This window comes from Culex quinquefasciatus, chromosome 2 (genome assembly GCF_015732765.1).
Source record: "Culex quinquefasciatus strain JHB chromosome 2, VPISU_Cqui_1.0_pri_paternal, whole genome shotgun sequence".
Classification (NCBI taxonomy): Eukaryota; Metazoa; Arthropoda; class Insecta; order Diptera; family Culicidae; genus Culex; species Culex quinquefasciatus.
This window is the reverse complement of record NC_051862.1, coordinates 172,119,644-172,132,866: the sequence shown is the minus strand read 5'-3', so window position 1 is coordinate 172,132,866 and position 13,223 is coordinate 172,119,644. Positions and strand designations below refer to the sequence as shown.

The window sequence follows — 13,223 nt, the reverse complement described above, 5'->3', positions numbered from 1 at the left end:
TAACACCGTGGATCCGTCTTTGACGAAACCTCGGTAGGCACTGAAATTGGTCAGAGGCTACATGGCGCAAATTTTGCCTCGTCTCCTGCTTTCTTGGAACAGTCACGCGAGAATGTTGCACCACTGTTGCCACATTTCATGCAAACTATATAAGTTAACAGATAGCCTCTGACCAATTTCAGTGCCTATCGAGGTTTCGTCAAAGACGGATCCACGGTGGTAATTTTATTGCTCAAACACACACATCCACACAATGATAGACACAGGTTGTGCACCAACTTGGCAGGAATTCTGTTCTAATGAAGATTGTTAGGACGGTCACCCGAAAACCAGAATGATTTGGGGCAATGGAGTTTGGACCAAATTGGTAGGATATTGGCCACACCCGGAGTGGCCATGGCCCTGGGAAGGTTCTACCGGGGACATTTATCGAACCAAACAAATTGGGGCAATATGGGTATCAAAATTCATGGTTTTGATACTGGTAATGAAAATGGCCATTTCTGTCAGGCCACACCCGGAGTGGCCATTGCCCTGAGGGAAGGATCTCTCGGGAGGACATTTACGGAACCATACAAATTGAGGCAATATGGGCATCAACATTCATGGTTTTTGAAACAGGAAATGAAATTTTGAAAATGGCCATTTTTACAGAATTGGCCACACCCAGAGTGGCCATTTCCCTGGGGGAAGGTTCTGAAGTAGTTCCTACCGTACAATTACTTCAGGTGTGGCCAATCCTGTCAAAACGGCCATTTTCATTACCAGTATCAAAAACCATGAATTTTGATACCCATATTGCCCAAATCTGTATGGTTCCGTAAATTTCCTCCCGGGAGAACCTTCCCTCAGGGTAATGGCCACTCCGGTTGGGGCCAATCCTGCCAAAATGGCCATTTTCATTACCAGTATCAAAAACCATAAATTTTGATACCCATATTGCCCAAATCTGTATGGTTCCGTAAATGTCCTCTCGGGAGAACCTTCCATCAGGGCAATGGCCACTCCGGGTGTGGCCAATCCTGTCAAAATGGCCATTTTCATTACCAATATCAAAAACCATGAATTTTGATACCCATATTGCTCAAATCTGTATGGTTCCGTAAATTTCCTCCCGGGAGAACCTTCCCTCAGGGCAATGGCCACTCCTGTCAAAATGGCCATTTTCATTACCAGTATCAAAAACCATGAATTTTGATACCCATATTGCTCAAATCTGTATGGTTCCGTAAATTTCCTCCCGGGAGAACCTTCCCTCAGGGCAATGGCCACTCCGGGTGTGGCCAATCCTGTCAAAATGGCCATTTTCATTACCAGTATCAAAAACCATAAATTTTGATACCCATATTGCCCAAATCTGTATGGTTTCGTAAATTTCCTTCCGGGAGAACCTTCCTCAGGGTAATGGCCACTCCGGTTGTGGCCAATCCTGCCAAAATGGCCATTTTCATTACCAGTATCAAAAACCATAAATTTTGATACCCATATTGCCCAAATCTGTATGGTTCCGTAAATGTCCTCTCGGGAGAACCTTCCATCAGGGCAATGGCCACTCCGGGTGTGGCCAATCCTGTCAAAATGGCCATTTTCATTACCAGTATCAAAAACCATGAATTTTGATACCCATATTGCTCAAATCTGTATGGTTCCGTAAATTTCCTCCCGGGAGAACCTTCCCTCAGGGCAATGGCCACTCCGGGTGTGGCCAATCCTGTCAAAATGGCCATTTTCATTACCAGTATCAAAAACCATAAATTTTGATACCCATATTGCCCAAATCTGTATGGTTCCGTAAATGTCCTCTCGGGAGAACCTTCCATCAGGGCAATGGCCACTCCGGGTGTGGCCAATCCTGTCAAAATGGCCATTTTCATTACCAGTATCAAAAACCATGAATTTTGATACCCATATTGCTCAAATCTGTATGGTTCCGTAAATGTCCTCTCGGGAGAACCTTCCATCAGGGCAATGGCCACTCCGGGTGTGGCCAATCCTGTCAAAATGGCCATTTTCATTACCAGTATCAAAAACCATGAATTTTGATACCCATATTGCTCAAATCTGTATGGTTCCGTAAATTTCCTCCCGGGAGAACCTTCCCTCAGGGCAATGGCCACTCCGGGTGTGGCCAATCCTGTCAAAATGGCCATTTTCATTACCAGTATCAAAAACCATGAATTTTGATACCCATATTGCTCAAATCTGTATGGTTCCGTAAATTTCCTCCCGGGAGAACCTTCCCTCAGGGCAATGGCCACTCCGGGTGTGGCCAATCCTGTCAAAATGGCCATTTTCATTACCAGTATCAAAAACCATAAATTTTGATACCCATATTGCCCAAATCTGTATGGTTTCGTAAATTTCCTTCCGGGAGAACCTTCCTCAGGGTAATGGCCACTCCGGTTGTGGCCAATCCTGCCAAAATGGCCATTTTCATTACCAGTATCAAAAACCATAAATTTTGATACCCATATTGCCCAAATCTGTATGGTTCCGTAAATGTCCTCCCGGGAGAACCTTCCCTCAGGGCAATGGCCACTCCGGGTGTGGCCAATCCTGTCAAAATGGCCATTTTCATTACCAGTATCAAAACCATGAATTTTGATACCCATATTGCTCAAATCTGTATGGTTCCGTAAATTTCCTCCCGGGAGAACCTTCCCTCAGGGCAATGGCCACTCCGGGTGTGGCCAATCCTGTCAAAATGGCCATTTTCATTACCAGTATCAAAACCATGAATTTTGATACCCATATTGCTCAAATCTGTATGGTTCCGTAAATTTCCCCGGGAGAACCTTCCCTCAGGGCAATGGCCACTCCGGGTGTGGCCAATCCTGTCAAAATGGCCATTTTCATTACCAGTATCAAAACCATAAATTTTGATACCCATATTGCCCAAATCTGTATGGTTTCGTAAATTTCCTTCCGGGAGAACCTTCCCTCAGGGTAATGGCCACTCCGGTTCTGGCCAATCCTGCCAAAATGGCCATTTTCATTACCAGTATCAAAACCATAAATTTTGATACCCATATTGCCCAAATCTGTATGGTTCCGTAAATGTCCTCCCGGGAGAACCTTCCTCAGGGCAATGGCCACTCCGGGTGTGGCCAATCCTGTCAAAATGGCCATTTTCATTACCAGTATCAAAAACCATGAATTTTGATACCCATATTGCTCAAATCTGTATGGTTCCGTAAATTTCCTCCCGGGAGAACCTTCCTCAGGGCAATGGCCACTCCGGGTGTGGCCAATCCTGTCAAAATGGCCATTTTCATTACCAGTATCAAAAACCATAAATTTTGATACCCATATTGCCCAAATCTGTATGGTTTCGTAAATTTCCTTCCGGGAGAACCCCTCAGGGTAATGGCCACTCCGGTTGTGGCCAATCCTGTCAAAATGGCCATTTTCATTACCAGTATCAAAAACCATAAATTTTGATACCCATATTGCCCAAATCTGTATGGTTCCGTAAATTTCCTCCCGGGAGAACCTTCCCTCAGGGCAATGGCCACTCCGGGTGTGGCCAATCCTGTCAAAATGGCCATTTTCATTACTAGTATCAAAAACCATAAATTTTGATACCCATATTGCTCAAATCTGTATGGTTCCGTAAATTTCCTCCCGGGAGAACCTTCCCTCAGGGCAATGGCCACTCCGGGTGTGGCCAATCCTGTCAAAATGGCCATTTTCATTACCAGTATCAAAAACCATAAATTTTGATACCCATATTGCTCAAATCTGTATGGTTCCGTAAATGTCCTTCCGGGAGAACCTTCCCTCAGGGCAATGGCCACTCCGGGTGTGGCCAATCCTGTCAAAATGGCCATTTTCATTACCAGTATCAAAAACCATGAATGTTGATACCCATATTGCCCAAATCTGTATGGTTCCGTAAATGTCCTTCCGGGAGAACCTTCGCTCAGGGCAATGGCCACTCCGGGTGTGGCCAATCCTGTCAAAATGGCCATTTTCATTACCAGTATCAAAAACCATGAATTTTGATACCCATATTGCTCAAATCTGTATGGTTCCGTAAATTTCCTCCCGGGAGAACCTTCCCTCAGGGCAATGGCCACTCCGGGTGTGGCCAATCCTGTCAAAATGGCCATTTTCATTACCAGTATCAAAAACCATGAATTTTGATACCCATATTGCTCAAATCTGTATGGTTCCGTAAATTTCCTCCCGGGAGAACCTTCCCTCAGGGCAATGGCCACTCCGGGTGTGGCCAATCCTGTCAAAATGGCCATTTTCATTACCAGTATCAAAAACCATAAATTTTGATACCCATATTGCCCAAATCTGTATGGTTTCGTAAATTTCCTTCCGGGAGAACCTTCCCTCAGGGTAATGGCCACTCCGGTTGTGGCCAATCCTGCCAAAATGGCCATTTTCATTACCAGTATCAAAAACCATAAATTTTGATACCCATATTGCCCAAATCTGTATGGTTCCGTAAATTTCCTCCCGGGAGAACCTTCCCTCAGGGCAATGGCCACTCCGGGTGTGGCCAATCCTGTCAAAATGGCCATTTTCATTACTAGTATCAAAAACCATAAATTTTGATACCCATATTGCTCAAATCTGTATGGTTCCGTAAATTTCCTCCCGGGAGAACCTTCCCTCAGGGCAATGGCCACTCCGGGTGTGGCCAATCCTGTCAAAATGGCCATTTTCATTACCAGTATCAAAAACCATAAATTTTGATACCCATATTGCTCAAATCTGTATGGTTCCGTAAATGTCCTTCCGGGAGAACCTTCCCTCAGGGCAATGGCCACTCCGGGTGTGGCCAATCCTGTCAAAATGGCCATTTTCATTACCAGTATCAAAAACCATGAATGTTGATACCCATATTGCCCAAATCTGTATGGTTCCGTAAATGTCCTTCCGGGAGAACCTTCGCTCAGGGCAATGGCCACTCCGGGTGTGGCCAATCCTGTCAAAATGGCCATTTTCATTACCAGTATCAAAAACCATGAATTTTGATACCCATATTGCTCAAATCTGTATGGTTCCGTAAATTTCCTCCCGGGAGAACCTTCCTCAGGGCAATGGCCACTCCGGGTGTGGCCAATCCTGTCAAAATGGCCATTTTCATTACCAGTATCAAAAACCATGAATTTTGATACCCATATTGCTCAAATCTGTATGGTTCCGTAAATTTCCTCCCGGGAGAACCTTCCCTCAGGGCAATGGCCACTCCGGGTGTGGCCAATCCTGTCAAAATGGCCATTTTCATTACCAGTATCAAAAACCATAAATTTTGATACCCATATTGCCCAAATCTGTATGGTTTCGTAAATTTCCTTCCGGGAGAACCTTCCTCAGGGTAATGGCCACTCCGGTTCTGGCCAATCCTGCCAAAATGGCCATTTTCATTACCAGTATCAAAACCATAAATTTTGATACCCATATTGCCCAAATCTGTATGGTTCCGTAAATGTCCTCCCGGGAGAACCTTCCCTCAGGGCAATGGCCACTCCGGGTGTGGCCAATCCTGTCAAAATGGCCATTTTCATTACCAGTATCAAAAACCATGAATTTTGATACCCATATTGCTCAAATCTGTATGGTTCCGTAAATTTCCTCCCGGGAGAACCTTCCCTCAGGGCAATGGCCACTCCGGGTGTGGCCAATCCTGTCAAAATGGCCATTTTCATTACCAGTATCAAAAACCATAAATTTTGATACCCATATTGCCCAAATCTGTATGGTTTCGTAAATTTCCTTCCGGGAGAACCTTCCCTCAGGGTAATGGCCACTCCGGTTCTGGCCAATCCTGCCAAAATGGCCATTTTCATTACCAGTATCAAAAACCATAAATTTTGATACCCATATTGCCCAAATCTGTATGGTTCCGTAAATGTCCTCCCGGGAGAACCTTCCCTCAGGGCAATGGCCACTCCGGGTGTGGCCAATCCTGTCAAAATGGCCATTTTCATTACCAGTATCAAAAACCATGAATTTTGATACCCATATTGCTCAAATCTGTATGGTTCCGTAAATTTCCTCCCGGGAGAACCTTCCCTCAGGGCAATGGCCACTCCGGGTGTGGCCAATCCTGTCAAAATGGCCATTTTCATTACCAGTATCAAAAACCATAAATTTTGATACCCATATTGCCCAAATCTGTATGGTTTCGTAAATTTCCTTCCGGGAGAACCTTCCCTCAGGGTAATGGCCACTCCGGTTGTGGCCAATCCTGTCAAAATGGCCATTTTCATTACCAGTATCAAAAACCATAAATTTTGATACCCATATTGCCCAAATCTGTATGGTTCCGTAAATTTCCTCCCGGGAGAACCTTCCCTCAGGGCAATGGCCACTCCGGGTGTGGCCAATCCTGTCAAAATGGCCATTTTCATTACTAGTATCAAAAACCATAAATTTTGATACCCATATTGCTCAAATCTGTATGGTTCCGTAAATTTCCTCCCGGGAGAACCTTCCTCAGGGCAATGGCCACTCCGGGTGTGGCCAATCCTGTCAAAATGGCCATTTTCATTACCAGTATCAAAACCATAAATTTTGATACCCATATTGCTCAAATCTGTATGGTTCCGTAAATGTCCTTCCGGGAGAACCTTCCCTCAGGGCAATGGCCACTCCGGGTGTGGCCAATCCTGTCAAAATGGCCATTTTCATTACCAGTATCAAAAACCATGAATGTTGATACCCATATTGCCCAAATCTGTATGGTTCCGTAAATGTCCTTCCGGGAGAACCTTCGCTCAGGGCAATGGCCACTCCGGGTGTGGCCAATCCTGTCAAAATGGCCATTTTCATTACCAGTATCAAAAACCATGAATTTTGATACCCATATTGCTCAAATCTGTATGGTTCCGTAAATTTCCTCCCGGGAGAACCTTCCCTCAGGGCAATGGCCACTCCGGGTGTGGCCAATCCTGTCAAAATGGCCATTTTCATTACCAGTATCAAAAACCATGAATTTTGATACCCATATTGCTCAAATCTGTATGGTTCCGTAAATTTCCTCCCGGGAGAACCTTCCCTCAGGGCAATGGCCACTCCGGGTGTGGCCAATCCTGTCAAAATGGCCATTTTCATTACCAGTATCAAAAACCATAAATTTTGATACCCATATTGCCCAAATCTGTATGGTTTCGTAAATTTCCTTCCGGGAGAACCTTCCCTCAGGGTAATGGCCACTCCGGTTGTGGCCAATCCTGCCAAAATGGCCATTTTCATTACCAGTATCAAAAACCATAAATTTTGATACCCATATTGCCCAAATCTGTATGGTTCCGTAAATGTCCTCTCGGGAGAACCTTCCATCAGGGCAATGGCCACTCCGGGTGTGGCCAATCCTGTCAAAATGGCCATTTTCATTACCAGTATCAAAAACCATGAATTTTGATACCCATATTGCTCAAATCTGTATGGTTCCGTAAATTTCCTCCCGGGAGAACCTTCCCTCAGGGCAATGGCCACTCCGGGTGTGGCCAATCCTGTCAAAATGGCCATTTTCATTACCAGTATCAAAAACCATGAATTTTGATACCCATATTGCTCAAATCTGTATGGTTCCGTAAATTTCCTCCCGGGAGAACCTTCCCTCAGGGCAATGGCCACTCCGGGTGTGGCCAATCCTGTCAAAATGGCCATTTTCATTACCAGTATCAAAAACCATAAATTTTGATACCCATATTGCCCAAATCTGTATGGTTTCGTAAATTTCCTTCCGGGAGAACCTTCCCTCAGGGTAATGGCCACTCCGGTTCTGGCCAATCCTGCCAAAATGGCCATTTTCATTACCAGTATCAAAAACCATAAATTTTGATACCCATATTGCCCAAATCTGTATGGTTCCGTAAATGTCCTCCCGGGAGAACCTTCCCTCAGGGCAATGGCCACTCCGGGTGTGGCCAATCCTGTCAAAATGGCCATTTTCATTACCAGTATCAAAACCATGAATTTTGATACCCATATTGCTCAAATCTGTATGGTTCCGTAAATTTCCTCCCGGGAGAACCTTCCTCAGGGCAATGGCCACTCCGGGTGTGGCCAATCCTGTCAAAATGGCCATTTTCATTACCAGTATCAAAAACCATAAATTTTGATACCCATATTGCCCAAATCTGTATGGTTTCGTAAATTTCCTTCCGGGAGAACCTTCCCTCAGGGTAATGGCCACTCCGGTTGTGGCCAATCCTGTCAAAATGGCCATTTTCATTACCAGTATCAAAAACCATAAATTTTGATACCCATATTGCCCAAATCTGTATGGTTCCGTAAATTTCCTCCCGGGAGAACCTTCCCTCAGGGCAATGGCCACTCCGGGTGTGGCCAATCCTGTCAAAATGGCCATTTTCATTACTAGTATCAAAAACCATAAATTTTGATACCCATATTGCTCAAATCTGTATGGTTCCGTAAATTTCCTCCCGGGAGAACCTTCCCTCAGGGCAATGGCCACTCCGGGTGTGGCCAATCCTGTCAAAATGGCCATTTTCATTACCAGTATCAAAAACCATAAATTTTGATACCCATATTGCTCAAATCTGTATGGTTCCGTAAATGTCCTTCCGGGAGAACCTTCCCTCAGGGCAATGGCCACTCCGGGTGTGGCCAATCCTGTCAAAATGGCCATTTTCATTACCAGTATCAAAAACCATGAATGTTGATACCCATATTGCCCAAATCTGTATGGTTCCGTAAATGTCCTTCCGGGAGAACCTTCGCTCAGGGCAATGGCCACTCCGGGTGTGGCCGATACTCTACCAATTTGTTCCCAATCATTTCGGTATTCCGGTGACCGCTCTGGCAACCGTCAATAACTTCTTGGACCTCCTCTCAAGTTCGTTCACCACCTGTTTCTTTCATCGTGTGCGTGTGTGTGTGAGCAATAAAAATCCCAACGTAAGGTCTGTCTTTGATGAAAGTCTGATGGACACTAAATCCTCCAGACAGGCTTGCCACAAATACAGATTTTTTTGGCACATACCAAACACTCAATCGAGTATAACTTTAAAGAATAATATTCTTACCAAAAACTGAACATGTCAAAAGATGCTAACAATGTTTATTTTTTTGGCCAATTTAACAAAAACTGCTCAAATTTATTTTAACTGTAAAAAAAATCGTTTGTGTTTCGGGCCTGTGCTGAAAAATCTGTATTTTGTGGCAAGCCTGCCTCCAGAGGCTAACTTTTAGCTTAAATAGTTGGCACGGCATCCACGCAACAGAAACAGAATGTCACGCCGAGGGCATGCGACGGTAACGCTACATTTTCGAAAAATTTTGCATTGACACCGCAGATAGAGCTTTAAAACAAAGTCCTTTGTCAAAAAAAAAAAATCAAAAATCAAATTATTCGCTCTACAGCATTGCCTTGGCGTTCTCGATTGCGAGATTCCTACTCGAAACTAGGTGTCCGAAGGCTTGATTGTTGAGGCAATTGCAAACCTCTTCTTACACCTAAGCTTCCATCCACCCCGGGATTCGAACTGACGACCTTTGGATTGTTAGTCCAACTGCCTACCAGCGACTCCACCGAGACAGGACCCAGGTAGACGACTCCTGCACCTGGACTGAGCTAACGACCTAACCACTAAGTTAGACCGGGACCAACATTTACTTCCCTGTCCGACGGAAGGCGTGATCAGACAAATCTCGTCTCAAAATTTGCCACCGGGACCTTCTGGGATCAAACCCAGGCCGACTGGGTGAGAGGCAACCACGCTTACCCCTGCACCACGGTCCCGGCTCATTCATTCTGCTATCATTATCGATTTTATTAAATCTGCCAAAACATATTCAGTCAACATAATTCTTGCATTAAATTTTCAATTCAACCTATCTCATATTAATTAGAAAATTTGAACATAAGCTATTGCAATTATACAACCAAAACTCATAGGGACGTGGCGTTACATCGTGCTGCCATCTGGTTTTTTTAAGTGCAAGAGTGGAAATGTGCTGAGTCATCGTCTAAAAATAGACGGCTTCCTATCTCGCCCAGCATAATGAAGTCGATAAAGTAGTCGGTTTCGATAAGAAAAAGTGGAAAATGTGGTCTAAAAATAGCGACGCCATCCCCCTATTGTATCAAGCAATGAAAATCAATATTATCCGCCAGTGCTGTTAAACGTTAATTAACGTTAACGCGTCCGTTAATGGCGGGGGTGGGTCTCGTGGCGCAGGGGTTCGGCTGCCGATCCCGATGATGCTATGAGACGCGGGTTCGATTCCCGCCTTATCCACTGAGCTTCTATCGGATGGTGAAGTAAAACGTCGGTCCCGGTTTCTCCTGTCTCGTCAGAGGCGCTGGAGCAGAAATCCCACGTTAGAGGAAGGCCATGCCCCGGGGGGCGTAGTGCCAATAGTTTCGTTTTGCGTCCGTTAATCGTTAAAATTAACGTGAACGCGAACGGAGCCTACGTTGATCTTAACGAGAACGCGAACGGAACACGTTAATTAACGCCGTTAATTAACGTCGTTAATTAACGCGTTAATCCTTCTGAGGCCCCGACTTTGAAGGCCTGTGTATCTCGAATGACAACATTTAGCGGGTTACTTCCAGTTGCATTTTACGGACATTAACTGTGACTATGAGTTCCCGGTGAGGTTATTTGTCCAAAATTATCACCGGTTCCGGCAACCCGGAACATCCGTCAAGCATGTTTTTTAAAGCTTTTGTCATTCAATCGACATTTGAGCCAATGTTATGAAACGTTGTTTGTAGTACATAGGTACACTGAATACCTTGGGTCAGTTCAGGGCATCTGTGGCCACTCCGGAACCGATTCCATGGTACCACGCAAATGGTTCCGATGATTGTGATGTTCAAAAGTCGACATGTTGCTTATCAAATTTAGTGAAATGAAACTCATTAATCAGCTATTATCATGCCGGTGTCCTTTGACCCGATCGGACCACTCCGGAACCGGTTACCGGTGACCGGAGGAAGTGTAGTGAGTATAGGAAAAGTCCTTTCATGCGACATATCAAACATCATGAAATTGAAAATTATAACCAATGAAGGCCAAACTGACGTCATCAGGGTTGATCCTTCCGGAATCGGCCATTGGAGGCCACAGTGCTTCCCCTTCCCCTCTCGCTTCTCCTGCATCATAGATAAAGTGTCGACGCCTTTGAAGAATTTCATATTATTAATAAATATATTTTAGCTATACCACAGAGTAAGACAGAGTTACCACTGCCACTTGATTTATGGTTCCACTTTGTGGTACATCGCACGCCTGCTACCAGCAAACCTTATGGAGCCAAAAAGTAAAATGACATTTATTTGGACTGCTCGCTCTGTGTTACTTTGTGGCTATACGCTTGTATTGGTTGGCTGGTTTTAAAATCATTGACAGAACATTCGGAAGTGGTTCCGTAACGCAATCTAGGAGGCCTTGAACTAAAATCAGGCAAATTTGACAATTGACGTAATAAACAGCAACTACTGGCTCTTTGATTGGGTTTCCATGGTAACCGGCGAGATGAGAGTGTCAAACCTGTACAATTCAGCTGGCAACTTGGCCTTATTGGATGGAATGCAATGGGACTCCAACTGCGTACCATCTTGTAGCCTACAAACTGCAAAAGCGCACTGGAGTTTAAAGGCTGGTCAACCGGAACCAATACAAAAGTGTAATTGTATATTTCCTGAATAAAATATAAAATCTACATATTGAATCATAAGGCATCGACATGCATCTAAGAGGAAATAATTTTCAATTTCATGAAGTTTGATATGTCGCATGAAAGGACTTTTCCTATACTCACTACACTTCCTCCGGTCTCCGGTAACCGGTTCCGGAGTGGTCCGATCGGGTCAAAGGACACCGGCATGATAATAGCTGATTAATGAGTTTCATTTCACTAAATTTGATAAGCAACATGTCGACTTTTGAACATCACAATCATCGGAACCATTTGCGTGGTACCATGGAATCGGTTCCGGAGTGGCCACAGATGCCCTGAACTGACCCAAGGTATTCAGTGTACCTATGTACTACAAACAAGGTTTCATAACATTGGCTCAAATGTCGATTGAATGACAAAAGCTTTAAAAAAACATGCTTGACGGATGTTCCGGGTTGCCGGAACCGGTGATAATTTTGGACAAATAACCTCACCGGGAACTCATAGTCACAGTTAATGCCCGTAAAATGCAACTGGAAGTAACCCGCTAAATGTTGTCATTCGGGATACACAGGCCTTCAAAGTCGGGGCCTCAGAAGGATTAACGCGTTAATTAACGACGTTAATTAACGGCGTTAATTAACGTGTTCCGTTCGCGTTCTCGTTAAGATCAACGTAGGCTCCGTTCGCGTTCACGTTTAGGTTAACTTTTAACGATTCCGTTAAGTTAAACATCGTTAATTTAAACGTTTAACAGCACTCAACTTATCAAAATGCTTGTAAATTTGGGTAGGGCGCCAAATTGATGCTTCGTCAAGGGCGCCTTGGACCCAAGGTACGGCTCTGGTGAGAGGCAACCATGCTTATCCCCTAGGCATTTTATAGGAAATTGTCCAAGGAATTCACAAAAAAATATATAGCAGCACTCAAATGTCTTTCAATGATAACAATCGTGTTCCCCGAAAAAAATTACGTAAGAATTAATGCATATCTGGAACTAATCCAAATCATTGCCGAGAAACATCCCTTCAAAAATAAAATTCTGAATTTCCTATACAGAAATTGTCTGTAGTAGAATATTGTTAAATTCTTTAAAAATTTCACCGAAAAGCAGAAAAAACACGAATTAATAAACTTCTTGTAAATAGACGTCTCTACATCTCTTACAAAGGAATTACGGGAAATTTTCAACCTTTATTATATGAAAAATACGTTTTTTCTGAATTGTTCAGAACATTATTTTGGACCTACAATGCAAAGCATCAACATATTTCGCATTGTTCTCAACTAATTTGACTCGTTTCAGGATTGTTTTATGCCTTAATTTATGCTTAACAAAGCATCCTACTGAAAATTGAAAATTAATTAACCATTTCATAGTAATAAGCATTTCAAGTGAAACATTTTTTGGATGCTTTTTGGACTTACACTCTGATTGGTTGAAATTTTGAAAACCTGCGGCGTGCGGCGGCAACACTTACAAAAACAAGGTTTGATAAACCAAAGGGCCAATCCACGATAAAATTTTCGTGCTTGCCATAGACGAATCCAGTTTGAAATGGCCGCTAGGTGGCCAATGGTGTTAGAAATGACAGCTTCCATGT

The 13,223-nt window shown here is 43.9% G+C and overlaps 1 protein-coding gene across 2 annotated transcripts in view; it reads left to right on the top strand.

Annotated features, from left to right (window-relative positions):
- LOC6037536 overlaps nucleotides 1–13,223 on the top strand; it is a 29,564-nt gene that overhangs the window by 9,763 nt on the left and 6,578 nt on the right. The gene's annotated exons all lie outside the window — the stretch shown is intronic.